The sequence below is a fragment of the Lissotriton vulgaris genome, chromosome 2_1, assembly GCF_964263255.1.
Source record: "Lissotriton vulgaris chromosome 2_1, aLisVul1.2, whole genome shotgun sequence".
In the NCBI taxonomy this organism is placed as follows: Eukaryota; Metazoa; Chordata; class Amphibia; order Caudata; family Salamandridae; genus Lissotriton; species Lissotriton vulgaris.
In genome coordinates this window covers 1,471,501,129-1,471,515,342 of record NC_141687.1, presented here as the reverse complement: position 1 = coordinate 1,471,515,342, position 14,214 = coordinate 1,471,501,129, and positions in this window count along the sequence as shown.

Sequence of the window (14,214 nt, the reverse complement as noted above, 5' to 3'; positions counted from 1 at the left end):
GCAAGAGATAGCTATACCCAATTTTAATCTTCTTGCCACCATTCCTTACATAGTTCACAATCGGATTAGACTCCTGAATTGATATCCTAGGTCTAATTGATTTCACTGTTTGCTCCAATTGTCTGTATAAAAGCCATTGACTAGCCGGTATACCAAACTTTTGCCGAAGTGTGTCAAATCCCAGTAATTCATCCTCAACCATGACGTCCCCCAAACAGCTAATACCCAGCTCTTTCCATAACCTACTATTACTATTCTGTCCAAGATGCACAAATGGATTTGACCGCCACAGATCTAATGTACTATTAATCTTCGGAATCTTCAGGAATCTCATTATTGACTTCCAGGTGCCCCAGGCACTGAGCATCACTTTACTTTTACTCCTTTTAAAATACCTAAAGTTTATTTCTCGTGTTAGAAGCCCCAATGCTCTTTCTCCTACTAGCAATTCATAAATTGTGGGAGTTTTGTACAAACCAATCGGCACCGCTATATCATCATATTTAAATAGGACATTCATTTGCATCATTAAACAAACCCAGTGGTACAGCCTCAGATTTGGTGCAGACAGTCCCCCTCCCTCCAGTGGTACAGATAGTCGAGCCAAAGATCTACGTATTTTCCCATATTGCCACACAAATTGGGAGAAGACAGCTTCCATTTTCTTCAACAAACCCTCTTCTACTAGCAGAGGTATGGCACAAAATAAATACAATAGTTTCGGGAACATTGGCATCTTCAAAACATTCACTCTACCAATCAGGGATAGGTGTAAAACATCTATTCTTCTTAATTCTTTATCAATTGTAGCAATCAGGGGTACATAATTTTCTTGTATGATTTTCTCCACATTTGCATTAATCCTCACCCCGAGATATACTGCAGACTCCACATACCTCTGATCGACTTTATATATATTATTTGTACTAATTATTATTGTTTTTTCTTCATTCAGCTTATACCCAGAGCGGGTTCCAAAAGCGTTAGCCAGTTGACTCAATTCCAGCATTGCCGTCTGCGGGTTAGTGGTGACAATTGCCAAATCATCCGCATAAGCCAATAGTTTGGTGGTATGCCCATTTACTATAACAGGGGAGATCTTATCTGAAGCTAGGATTTCCCTAATTAGGGGATCTATATAAAGTGAGAAGAGTATAGGCGAGCAAGGGCATCCCTGACGGGTACCTCTTCTAATAACTACCTCTTCTGACTGCAAGCCCATAGTTGTAATTCTAGCTACCGAATCTGTGTACATAGCCTTTATTGCTTTCCTACACTTCTCTCCGAAACCTCTTCTGATCAGGACATCCCACATAAATTCCTAGACCACACGGTCGAAAGCCTTTTCGGCATCTGACTCTGTACACCCTCATTGAATATGTCAGCCTATGTTTTCGCATTAGCTAGCTCGTAGTGCCACTAGAATCTCCTGTTATCAGAGAGATTAGTTTTTGGCAACCTCAGAACATAATAACCTCAGACTCGTGAAAACAACATACTACTTTTCACCCAGTCACTCGTGCTTGCTTGGTTTGCTCTCAGAGAGATACACAGAAGAAACAGTTGAGTGTGTTTACAATAATAATTTATTGTACCGTTGTTCTTCTCATGTAAAATAAGAGCGCTGCTACAACTGTAACACAGTAGCAGAGATATAGAACCAGCAGGACAGTTAAGAAAAAGAAATAGTATTGTTCTACCATTTTCAATAGTCATGAACACCTACATGAATATAAAATGCATTAATAAAATAAAATGCGTACTCCTTAGATGCCTGTCTAGATGCACCTAGCATGTGAGTAGGTGCGAAAGAGCTTAAGTCTAAGAGCCAAGAATCCCAGTAGGATTTAGTCGAACCCCCATACCTGAATAGTGAGAGTGTGGTACTTTGTCCTGGGCTGGAGCTGGACCCCCTGCAAGGGATCATCAGACCACTGTCAGCTGGGGTGATGGCATGCCGGAGCCGCAGTGTCTCTGGTCAGTGTGTCGGCCTTGAAGTCTCGGTTCCCTCCTGATTTCTGATAGCATGAGGTGCTGTATTTATACAGTCTATGTGCGTATGTACCCCGGCGTTCAGTATGAGGATGACGTTGGCTATCAAACCTTGTGCGTCAATGGGCGAGGTGAAGTGTACCTCCTGGAGAGTGTACTCATAAATTGTTCATATGTGCTAAGGTTGACGTCTTAGCAATATCGATTGGGAAAAACCCACCCTCCGCATGGAACTAGGTGAAAGGTTTAGTCCATAAAAGGCTACAGTCCTTATAAGGCGTTATGTCCATACAAGGCAGTCTGTCCTTATTTGGAGTTATGTCCTTATAAGTCTTGTTCATATGAAATGACAGGGAGATGATGTAGGGAAAGTGTACGATGTTCCCTGGACCTATATCAGGGTACCAATATGAAATATAACAAAATATCTCAAAATTCACTCACCGCGCCAGGATACCCCGTGGTAACAGAGCGCGCTACAAAAGTTTTAATAAACATAAACATAATAAACATATGCATAAAATAGTGGCAACCCTTTACAATTTAGCAACCCACTTTGAAGATCTGCCAAGGTTTCTTGAGAGACAGAGCCATGTCTTGGAAAACATTGAGAAATGTCTTGAAGACATTGTGAAGCTGCACCAGAAACACTGCTGGGTTTTGAATGCGGAGGATGCTGGACCCCATGGCTTGGCAAAGCAGTTGATTCAGACCCTCTCACACAAGTGCCCATCTAGATCTCCTAGACCTAGTCATGCGCCTCACTCAACAGGGAGTCATCATCAATCTGCAGGGACCATCACCCACAAACCTTACAAACATCCCACCTTCACCTTCAAAAATCGTTCTGCTCCTACTCCACAACCAGATCTTCATGCATGCCTGGGAAATGTGGGTGTTGACCGTAACCACTGCCCCATGAACAATTCACCCACAACTCCCTGACCAATTCTTATATAACAACAAACATTTGTAATCACTTTGGGCCCGATGTAGGTAGGGCGTTACCGATCGGTAACGGCCGAAAATACCGATTTTTGGCCCTTACCGATCGGTAAACAGCCATCGAGATGTAGGGAACCAAAAACAGAAAGAATCGGATAGAAAACCGAATCGGAATGAGTACCGAATGGGAAAGAATCCGATACGTACATACCGAAAATCGGATATGTAACGAATCGGAAAAACACCGATTCGGATGCAAAGACCGAATCGGTCCAATTACCGATTCGTTAGTGACACCGAATCGGGAAATCACCGATTCGGTCCAATTACCGATTCGTTAGTGACACCGAATCGGAAAATCACCGATTCGGTCCAATTACCGATTCGTAAGTGACACCGAATCGGAAAATCACCGATTCGGTCCAATTACCGAATCGTTCGTGACACCGATTCGGAAATTCACCGATTCGGTCCAATTACCGATTCGGTACAAATACCGAATCGGACATGATCCGAATCGGAAAACATGCCGATTCGTATGATTCTCCGATCGGGAAATTCCCCGATTCCGACAGTTGGGGAGATGTAGGGAGGCACAGAAACACCGAAATCGGCTCAAAATCGGTAGAATTCACTCGGTATTTACCATGGATTGCAATCAGGTGGTAACCAACTCCAACCCATATAAACAGTCCCAAAATGCATTGCAACTTGCAGGATGGCAGCTTTCTATGTCATTGCGAGGCGGCTACGGCTACAGCAGGAAGGACAGAGGGAATGGCTAAGAAATGAACAGGTCTACAGACAGAGGGTAACCCTGTTCATGCTCACTGAGGCTGAGATCCTACAGAGATACAGGCTGGACTCTGACACCATACTCGAGCTCATCAGGGACCTTAAGCCATTCTTGGACCACCACACCCCAAGGGCACACGCCATCCCAGCGCACGTCCAGGTGCTATGCAGCCTACACCTGCTTGCGTCTGGCAGCTATCAAAGTGGAGTAGCAGCAGCAGGAGGGGTGAGCCAGAGCAGCCTGTCAAGGTTCTTCCACATATTCCTTGACGCCATGATAGACAGGATGGACCAATACATCTCTTTCCCTGCAACCCACGCAGAACTGCTACAAACTAAAGCTGACTTCTACCAGATGGCACAATTTCCCCAAATCATCGGTTGCATAGATGGCACACACATTCCGATTTGCCCACCAGCGGACACCGAATACATATACCGCAATCGGAAATCTACACACACCATCAACGTGCAGGTGATCTGCAATGCCAAGTGCACCATCACAGACCTGGTAGCAAAATTTCCAGGGAGTACCCATGACTCCTATATATTCCAACAGAGCGGCATATATGCACGGCTGATGGCTGGCGAATTTGGAGAAGGATACCTCCTAGGTGAGACACATCATCAGACCCCCATAACACATAGTAGGTAGGTGGATTACATGTATGCATGTGTCTAATGTGACCCCTTTCTCTTCCAGGCGACAGTGCATATGCCCTCCGCTCATTCATACTCACCCCCTACCTCAACCCCTCCACACCCAGCCAAAGGAGGTATAACCGGGCCCACATACGCACAAGGAATGTTGTCGAACGGACCTTTGGCATCTTGAAAAGTAGATTCAGATGCCTGCACAAGAGTGGAGGTGCAAGGCAGTATACCCCCATCACCTGCTGCAAGATCATAGCTGTATGTGCAATGTTACACAACCTTGCGGTCAAGAAGGGCACTGAGGTGGAGTTGTCTGACTACGAGGACTATGACGACGACGAAGCTGTGCCACTGACACAGCCAGCTGGGGTGTGTACGCCAAGTGATGGCAGATACAGACGTGAGGAGATCACTGAGAACTATTTCTGACTGAGTACAGATGCAAAGACAGCTAAATGTTGCTTGCAAAAAATCAGATTTTAATAGTGATGCACCACAGTTACAGCACTGATGTGCATCAAAAAATGGAGTATGTAAAATCAAATAAAGTCCAGGGTTCTGGTTTGCTCATCCCCCCTTGCCAGGCTATTTTTTGGCCCGCTTGCCAGACCCACTGGTGTGTCCCTCGGCCCCCTCCGAATGCCCAGCAGCATCAGCGGATCGCCTGGTGCTCCTCCGTGGTTCAGATGCAGCGCTGGCCGGGCTGCTGCGGCTGCTGCTGTCTCCAGCATCACCCAGGTCCAGGGCAGGATTGGAGGCGGTGTTTGATATTATCATGGCCTCCATGGCCGTGGTGATCCTGGCCATCCCCCTAGTGAGCTCAGCCGTATGCTGACTGAGCACAGATTCTTGGTTGGAGCTGCGATGGCACAGTTGTGCGGTCGCCGCTGCAAGGCGGGCCATGGCCCGGTTCAGCACCCGGGCATCCCTCCTGCGTGCAACCTCATGCTCCTCCTGTCTGGCAGATGAGTGGGTGATGGCAGTGGTCAGCCTGCCTAACCCTGCTGCCACCTCCTTGTTGCTGTCCACAACAGCCTGGAAACCCTTCACCAACTCCCCCATCTGCATGTTGTGCTGCAGGAGCTGGCGTTGGCAGGCCATGGTGGATCTGGCCTGTTGGCGCTGGATTTTAACCATCTGTCCCTCCAGGCCCAGGAACACACTGCCCTCCCGTGCTGGTGCAGCAGTGGTGGTGGTGGCACGGCGTCGGGCACTGCTGCTTCCGGCCTGCTGAGTGGGCTGGGGTGCCACTGGTGGGGGTGTGGTGCTGGCCGGTCCCGGAGCCCCTGCTCCCAGGACAGGTTGGACAGGTGGCAAGGCCACGGTTGTGGCAGGAGCTGGTGTAGGCGGAATGGTCTGCCTTGTAGGGGAGTTTTGTGGTGAGAATTGCAAGGGGGGTGTGCTGGGCAGTACTGGTGAGTGCACTGCTTGGAAGTCAATGACCAGGACTCCCTCCATTCCTAGCCCTGGGGTGTCTCCTTCCTCATCCTCCTCCTCCTCCTCCTCCTGGCCAGCCTGGCTGGTGCTCGGCCCTGCGACTGCAGTGTTGGACGTTGCTGCTCCCTCTGCTGTCGCAGTTGTTCCGCCTGATGGGGCCCCTAGGTACAAAGAAGCATTTGTAAACTGAGTGCCGATGTATTACAGTCAGTACAATTATGGCATTCCACATGTCCTTGCATCTCCTTACACCGTGTCACACTGTTTCCTGTCTTGTGATTCTGCACTGACATATTTGGCTAACTTCTGCTGACTACATGTACCATGATGCTTGTCTCTTGTATGTTGGTGACAGTACAGTGCTGGTGTTTGCCTATGCATTGTGTCTAATGGGGAGGTGTCTGGTAGGGTGTGTCATGATGCGCATGCTTCTTACCTGTAGCTGTGGCTCTCGCAGAGCTGTCCAGGGTCCCGATTCCTACGATACTCTCCCTCTCGATGGTGCTGGAGACAATTTCCTCCAGCTCGGTGAGGGGTGGCGCCGGGTTGTTGCCTCCTCCAGTGAGTCCAGCCTGCCTTTGAATGTCAGCCAGCTTCCTCTTCGTGAGGCTGCGGATGTCGTAAAACCTTTTTTTCAGTTCCTCTATGGACCTGGGGGTGACACCCGCAGCATTCACCTTCTGGGCGATGTCGGCCCAGATTCTCCTCTTGGTGCTGTCTGGCACGTTGAGGGACAGCTTGCCAAACAGCTGGCGGTGCACCCTCACCACCTCCTCAACCAGCACCTGAAGTTCGGTGGTGGTGAACTTGGGCTTCCTCTTCTGGGAGGACTTCTGGCTTCCTGACTGATCTGCCATTTTCTCCTGTTCAGTTTGCAACCTCCTTCTCCCACTGCTGCTAACTGTGTGTGTTGGGCTCAGGCAGGCTTTCCAGAAACTTCCAGGAACTTCTTAATTAGCTGCACCTGCCAGGGTTGCCACTCCCTGTTTGGGTGGGGGAGGGGGAGCCACCTCATTGGCTGAATCGCCTATTGCCGATTCGGCTTTTACCGATTCGGTAATATCCGAATCGGTAAAATCCGATTCGGTATTATCCGATTCGGTAAAAGCCGAATCGGTTCATTCAATGCATTCCTATGGGCTTTTTCGCCATGGGTCTATGATTGCCGAATCGGATTTTACCGAATCGGCTTTTACCGATTCGGTATTCGCCGAATCGGGAATATCCGATTCGGTGGTAGCCGATTCGGTGATTTCCGAATCGTTGTTGGCCGATTCGGTACTTTCCGATTCGGACCGAGCAGAATCGGAACGTACCGAATCTCATTACCGATGCCGACCGAATCGGTATTCATTCGGTTTTTTTTCCCTACATCTCGTTTTCCGATTTCACAATACCGATTCGGCCCGCCTCGGTATTTTGAAATCGGAAAATCGCGTTTACCTACATCGGGCCCTTTGTGTATTAAAAACTGACTTTATAAAACTTTGAGTCTAAATAGCAATTAAATCTACCTTTCATCTATGTGTTATGTCATGAGTTTCTGGACATCCATGGGATGTATTTTCAATAGTGTCCCAGGGGCACAATGGGCAAGTGCGCCCACTTTTTGCATATGGGGGACTTATGATTGAAGAAGCTAAAGACGATTGTGCATCTTCTTCTGTAATGCAGATCGAGCAAGCCTACATGTAGATCCAGTTTGATTTGATTCCACGGGCCATTCCCTCATTTGTGTGGCGGTTTGGCACCATGCAAATGAGAAAACACTTTACCTCTGCCCTGTTGCTGTTTACAGACAGGATTTTCTGCTGATGGTTGGTTCTGGCATTTTGAATTGGATGCTGTAATCCATGCTAGATTCTGACTTATTTGTTCTGAAGATTAAAGACATACTAGTCCTGTTCGGCAGCTTATGATTTCTTTTCCACCACTGACTTATTATTTTAATGAGTACCACAGCTGACTATGGCTTTTTGACTTTTTTCATTGTTTGACTTATGTTGTATATAATTTTGGATATGTAGGGTTGACCATTATGGTAGTATGTCACATTGTCCTGAGGATGGCCTCATGTACTGATGACTTTTGAGACTGCAACGTCGACAGCTAGTCCACATTGCCTTGGAACCCTCTCAAAGTGCTTTATTCATTGTAAATAAGAGACATTTTTAGACATTTTTCTCCTTGTCAAGTGGAAATACAGTGATTAATACCACTTCTGTATATATGGACTTTGAACACAATAACTGTGTGGCATTTTTCAGTGAATTTGATTGCTCTAGCCCTGTGTACGTCGTATGCATTACTGATGGTACAATTTTAGTTTTTAAAAAACGTGTTTAAATATGTTTGCCTGTAACTTGACACAGTGTACGCTTTCCTACATCGATATGATTAGTTATGTTTACTTGGTTGGATTCATCTGATAAATACCCCTTATAATTTGCCTAACTTTTCTAAAACTATTCCTTTGTGAGCTTCTTGGTATTTGTAGTATAACAGACACAGGTGCAGAGGCAAAGAGGACTTCAGGAAGCACGCCTCTGTGCACCACATAGAGATGGATCATAGTCAGCATGCCCAAGAGCACGCCTTGAACGTCGAAAAGGGGTCCCATGAGCCCTCGTAGACATCCCCCTGCAGTCGAGTGCAGCCAATCACTGCACCGGCTTGCATGAAGATCACTGCCTCCTTTCAAAAACTCTCAGCCTTGCTGTCTGCACAGGGAAAGGCAAAGCAGTGGCTTCAGATAGTTTATCAATCTTTGCAAAGCTGCTTCCCCAAGGCCATACAAGTGTGTGGCTGTGCAGAGGGCTTCACTTTTGTCGTAATAGGTACAACTTGGTATGCATCTGATGCACCCAGTTAGAAGTGTGTCGCTGCACATAACAGCGGAATGCAGCCTATTGATAAATTGGGCTCAACTAGGTGATTGAGAATAATATATGTGTTATAGTGTTGGTAGAGCAACACCCTCACATACCTCTCAGAAATGACCACATACTCAGAAAAAAGTAACAACACATCCAAGCTTGTTGTCAAAATGAAACATTTTTTATTTATTTTCTTTTTTTATTGTGAGACAATGGCTTTTTGCAGGTTCTCTAGTTGGCAATGGTATTCACCTTTGTCCAAATAGGGACCCTTACTTCTAAGTCAGGATAAGGGGTTTACACTCCTAAATAACCCCTGCTCACCCCCTTCGTAGCTTGGCACGAGCAGACAGGCTTATCTCAGAGGCAGTCTGTTAAGCATTTGTGAACATACACAGTAATACAGTGAAAACACTACAGATGGACACAACACAGGTTTTATAAAAATAAGTATTCTTTATATAAACTTAACACAAGACCACAAATGACAAAAATCCACAATACTGTACTTAAGATTGACTTAAAGATGGTAAAAGTTACTTAGCTCAAGTTGGTGATAAATGCGTAAAAGTTGTCAACAAAGTACCTGGATGCGTAACACAAAGTAAACAAAAGGCTCGCAAAAGGGGAGCTGCATCGATTCCGTGATCCGGGGGAAATGATGCATCGTGCCTCAATGTTTGCGCAGAGTAGGGGATGCATTGTGATCCTTACCGGTGCGGGGTTGATGCGTAGGTTCTCGGGTTGCGATCCGGTTGCCATGCGCAGATGGTGCCTCGATGCGATGATCCTGGTGCGATGTGAGAAGATGGCGCCCTTGGTGCAATGATGCGATGACGATGCGTAGGCGCCCTGGCAGCCTTGCGACGACTCGATGGCGACTCTCTCGATGGCGCCACGCTTCTCCGGTGATGCAACAGAAGGCAGCTTTCGACAAAGACACGCTTTCTGGGAGATGCGGCGGCGGCACGCTTCTCCGGCGGTGGGACGATTTCAGCTGCGGTGGCGAGACGCTTCTCGTTGCGTCGTGCTTCCAGCTCCCAGCGACACGCAGACTTCTGCAGTTAGAATTCCCAGCAAGGAAATTCAGGGGGGAGCTGGGGATGAAGTCTTTTGTCCCTAAGACTTCAGCAGGAGGCAAGCATAAATTCAAGCCCTTGGAGAATATTCTGTAGATGATGAAAGTCCTTAAAAAGTTCCTTCTCCTTTCCCTTGGCAATAAAGAAACCACTGCAGGCCAACCCAGCAAACAGTACACTAGCAGAGGGTCAGTCCAAACTCCTGCAGCTTCCTTGGTTCTTCTCCTTGGCAAAAGGTTTCTTGTTCCCAGAAGTGATCTAACGAGCTTGGGACTGGGTCCCAATATTTATACCCCAAAATCCTTTGTTCTCTGAAGGCAGAGAGGCCTCTGCCTAGTCCAAACCAGTTCCTAAGCACTTTGTTTACATGACTCCTTCCTTCCTTTCACAGTGCAGGGCAGTGACATCAGATGCCCCATGGGAGGTGGAGCCAGCACAGGGGAGGGAAGGCACAGCCCTAGAGCACTTTGTTGACAAGATTCCTCCTCTCCTTTCACAGTGCAGGGCAGAGACATCAGACACACCACAGAAGGTGGAGCCAGCATTGTAAAGGGAAGGCCCAGTCCTATTCAGGTCCCAGGTGCAACTCCTCCCTCCCATCTAGATGCAGATCTCTCTATTCACCACTGGGCTGCCGCAACCTGTCTCCTGGAATCCCCCAGCCCTGTCGCTCAAATCTCCAGACAAGGAATACACAACCTAGCAGAGGCAGGCCTGGACAGTTAGGCAAGAAAATACCTACATTCTAAAAGTGGTATTTTCAAACACAGAATGTTAAAACCAACTTTACTAAAAGATGTATTTTATCATTCTGAGTTCAGGCATACTAAATTCGAATTTCTACCATGTTCCCTGAATCAGTTGGGATTATAAGAATGTAATAATCTAACTGCCCATTCTGGGCTATGGAGAACAGGTAGCCTTGCAATAGTGAAAAACGAAATTCACTATTAGGACATGCGACACACACCAGGGAATGTCCTACCTTAAACTTACAATGCACCCTGCCCTTGGGCCTACCATAGGGGTGTCTAATATGAAGCAAAGAGAAGATTTAGGGACTGACAAGTGGGTGCACTTGCCAAGTCGACATGGCAATACTAGACTGCACACTGGCCTTGCAATGGCAGGCCTGAGACACACTTTACAAGCTGCTTCTGTGGGTGGCACAACCAGTGCTGCAAGCCCACCAGCAGCATTTGATTTACAAGCCCTGGGCACACATGGTGCACTGTACTAGGGTCTGACAAGTAAATCAAATAACCCAATTTGGAATCACTAATCAGTACATCAATTTAACATAGGGAGCACTTGCACTGTGGCACTGAATAGCAGTCACACAGCGCCCAAAGCATATAACCAGCAAAAACATATCAAAACAGAGGAGGCAATCAGTAAAAATGGAAGGGAGACTCACGCCAATGATGCCAGGTCTAACAAGTAGGAACTGGTGTAATGACTGTAGTGCACTGGGCCCTCTTGTCCAGACCTCAGTACATGTGCTGTTGGCTTTAAAATTATATGTTTAATTGGTTTACCCCAATAGACATATGTTAACTTACTTATCAGTCCCTAGCAAATGGTATCAGAGACTACTAGCTGCAGATTCCTTAACGTAGAATTATCCCCAGGCATGAGACTGGATCCAGATTTTTTTTGCCACAGCATTCTTGCGCGCCGGGGGTGCGGCACGACGTGACTCCGCCCTGACGCTGTCCGCAGACATGACGTCAGCGAGGTCACATTAGTCCCACTCCGGCGCGCTGACGTCAGTTTCCTTCTTTTACGCGTGCAAAGCAGATCCGGAGTGAGTTCCCTTGACCTGTTTTCAGGCCTCTTTTAACGCCTTTGCGTTGGGAACAGTGTGCAATGCCTTGGGGTTTCAAGACGTGTGCTTCTTGTACGCGTCAGATGTCGGAGACCCTCACCCTATTTGTATGTGGTGTTTGGGTGAGCACCATGATTCTACGCACTGCGACGCTTGTCAGCATCTCAAGCCGAAGTCTCGGATGAAATTGCTTTCGGCCTGCTTGTCCAGATCAGTCTCGTCACCGCGTCCATCCCCTACTTCTGAAGGGTCCAGAAGCCGCCGATTCCGGCTGCAGCATCGTCCTTCACCGAGGCCCCACGAGCGTCGCTCGCCTGCTGGTAAGTCTTGCAGCTTGCCACCGAGGCCCTATCCTTGTTCTGCAGAGGGCGCAGGTTCCTCTCAGGACGTGCGCCCTCGCCTGTCGCCACCCTATCCGCCGTTTCCTGGCATTGGGGTGACAAGGGCCCAAATGAAGGCCTACGCTACGGCTCTGCAGGCTTCTTTGGGCCCCCCTCCTCTTCCTGAGACATCCGCGGATCCCTCGCCATGCGCGGCGCCTTCCGTGGACTCGCCGGTGGATTCGCCCATGACGCTCCGCTTCAGGTTTTGGAGGTGTAGTGTTGTCAGGGTGCGGCCCTACGGGGTTCCCCTCTTAGAACCACGGCGTCACTGCCCCGCCACAAAACCCTGCAGCGTTCCCTGTGGTGTCGCAGGAGGTGGCCGGGACTCACAGCTCGCCCCTGAGTGCCCCTCGGTCCTCTGGGCAGGTGGCTGTCTTACCGGAGGCCGAGCCGACGCCTTTTCGGCACTGATGCCTTTCCTCCCCGGCCCTGGCGGTGCCGCGGGTGGAGGCTGGGACCCAGGATGCCCCCGAGTTCCTCTCGGTCCTCTGCGCAGGCGGCTGCCTTGTCGGAGGTCGAGCCGGCGCCTTTTTGGCGCCGTTCATTGGCCGCTTCGGCTCCGACCCCGTCTCTTTCTCCCATGAAGCACGTGGTGGTGGAGGTCAACTCGGCACCCCTGGTGGACACTTCAGTGCTACTCGAGGACACACCGGTGCCCATGGCGGACTCCCCGGTGCGGTCCCGGCGTCGGATCATCGACTCTTCTCCGGATGTCCCTTCCTTCCCGGAGGATTGTCATCTCCTTGTCTCCTCTTCACCAGAGACTGGATGCCGCATCGTTGGCTTTTCCCCGGCGGCTTCCAGGGCGGGTTCTGTGCCGTCTCCGCGTCCACAGCCCTGGGAACTGCTCTTCCACATCTTGCAGTTAATTGCCCTGCAGGCTTCTCCGCCGTTTCCTGAGGCCCATCAGGCCCCTCACTCGTCCATGGGTCCTCCATCCTACAGGGGCTGGCCGTTCCTTCCTCCAGCAGGGCATCGGGACGGGCGGCTTAGTTTGCAGCCTTCACCCACAGAGGAGTTGCTCTCCCCCCATGTCACTCTACGGAGGTGAGTGTAGCCTTTGTCTGGGCCATCTCCACGGCCACCGGCATTTTGCAAATGGGCAACCCGGTAGCTCCACTCCCAATGAACCACTTGTTGGAGGAGCCACTTCTTCCATTTGAAGCTTTGCGCCACAACTCTCTCCTGGGGCCCTGTGGGCGTCCTGCTATGGGGGATCCGGTGCCTCAGCCGCTCCTCCAATGCCACCGTCCTGCCCCGCACAATCCGGTCTTCCTTTTTTCCCACCCATCTGCCCAGGGCCCTGTCCTGCAGACTGCTTTTCCTTCCTTGCCTTCAGTGTTGCTCCCTCCATCACAGGAGGCCCGGTGGTTGGACTCCTGGGGGCGTAAAATGTTTGCTTCCACTATTGCTGCTCTGCGCGCGCTCAACACACTTTGTGTGTTGGCCAGGGCTACCTCTGACCTATGGGATTCTGCGGAGTCCCTTCTGTCTCGCACCTCCCACGAAGGTGTCCTCGCTGATCTGCGGCACCATGTGCTTGATGGTCGGGTGTTAGCTGCATTTAATCTCCGTTCGGCCTTGGATGTCTCTGATTCTCTCACCGGGCTATGGCGAGTTCTGTGGCCCTCCGCCGCCATGCTTGGTTGCGGGATAGCGTCTTTCCCGAGAATATTTGGGGGCATCTTGTTGACCTGCCCTTTGATGGGATTCTTTTATTGAACACCCAGGCGGACGCCGCTATTCAGCGACTCCTTGCGGGGCTCCGTTCTCCTCCCTCTCCGTAGGCTTCGGCTTGTCGGTCCTCAGGTGTCTTATGGGAGGCATTTATCCCACCTTTCTCTTTGGGCCTAGTGTTTTGGTTGGCCCCTCTCTGTGCTGTGTGTGGCTGGGAATGCCTTCAGGGTCCTTTAGTTGGCCCCTCTGTACCTTTGGCTGCTGGTACAGCCCTTCAGCTTTTGTGGTGTGTGTTTTTTTGGCTGGTAGTGAAGCCATATAGGTCCTCAGGTTGGACCATCTGTGTATTTTTTTCTGGCTGATTGGTAAGCCGTCTTTAGTGATACCCACATGACTTTTATGTTCTTGACCTCTGTTGCGGGTTTCCATAAGAGGTGTTTCCCTGTTTTGTTTTGGGACGTGTCATACCCTAGGTCGGGTACTTGTTGGCTATTGTATAGCTCTGTCCTAAGATGGGCGGGTGTGGATACCTTCTCGGGTTCCTCGCG